This window comes from Mandrillus leucophaeus, unplaced genomic scaffold (genome assembly GCF_000951045.1).
Source record: "Mandrillus leucophaeus isolate KB7577 unplaced genomic scaffold, Mleu.le_1.0 Scaffold1226, whole genome shotgun sequence".
Lineage (NCBI taxonomy): Eukaryota > Metazoa > Chordata > Mammalia > Primates > Cercopithecidae > Mandrillus > Mandrillus leucophaeus.
Genome location: NW_012100610.1, coordinates 18938 through 20042, shown reverse-complemented (window position 1 = coordinate 20042; position 1105 = coordinate 18938).

Below are 1105 nucleotides of genomic sequence, written 5' to 3'. Positions count from 1 at the left end.
TTATATGACATGCAACTTACCCTTCTCCTCTTTCTTTCTCCCCCATCAAAAGCCAATTTCCTATTCTATAATCCACCTTCTCCAGTGATTCTGCTTCAGAATGTCTAACAAACTGAACAAGGCTGAGCTCCAGACATTGGTTTTGATTCTGGGCAGCAGAAATTTCCCTGTGGGACAAGATGCCAGCATGATTTTTCGTAGTGTGCAATGAGCAGGACCAGCTCTGTCTGCCTCCTTAGGGATAGCCCCTGATAGGAACGCTGGGATTGAGTAAGTGGAAAGAGTGAGTGATTAGAACAAAGAGGGCAGGACCCAAGTTTTTTTACCTCCTGACTTGAGTGTACGGTTTAGTTCCTTTTCTAACAACTCTTGGCAATTCCATTATAAATCAGGTGAAAGAATTAGTCTAGTTTTTGTTTGTTTATAGGGCTTAACATGTCCCAGAAAGCCAGTTAATTCTAATCAGCACTATCTGGACAGTAAGGGAGATTGTGAACTCAGTTTTCTTACAGGACATAGGTATTATAATTATTATTGTGGTAAAAATGGCCTCCTAGCAGGAAGATAATTTTTTTGTGCGCTTTGGGAATCGCCCAAAAGTTTTCCACTGCAAAAACCAATGAAATAAGGAACAGATATTTTCTAAACCTTCAGTAAGTGGCTAAATCTATCAGGCTTATCTATTCACCCCCATAGTGAGAATACCTTGCAATATGTGTTTGTGCTATTCTTATAGATACCACAGTCAGAAAAAAAAAGGGGGATGGATTAAAATATGCAGAAAAAAATTGCCACATTCTGTGCCAATTTTAACCCCATATAAATGCTGTCTTATAAGTAGATCTATTAAATAGGGCCATCCATAGCCACAGCCTTTCATATTTTAAGTAAATATCATAACATAAGATTTTCATCAGAACACTCGTCTCCAATTTCTAGAGCCTTTTGTTACTCTTGCCACTACCTTAGTAAGACTTTAGTGTGCCAGATATGAGCCTGCTAGATTTAAGTCAAATAATTATTTATTCTTATGCCCACTTCTCAACCGTGTTGATCAAATTCATAAAAGAAATCTTAGCCTTAAATTCCTTACTTCACTTCCTTG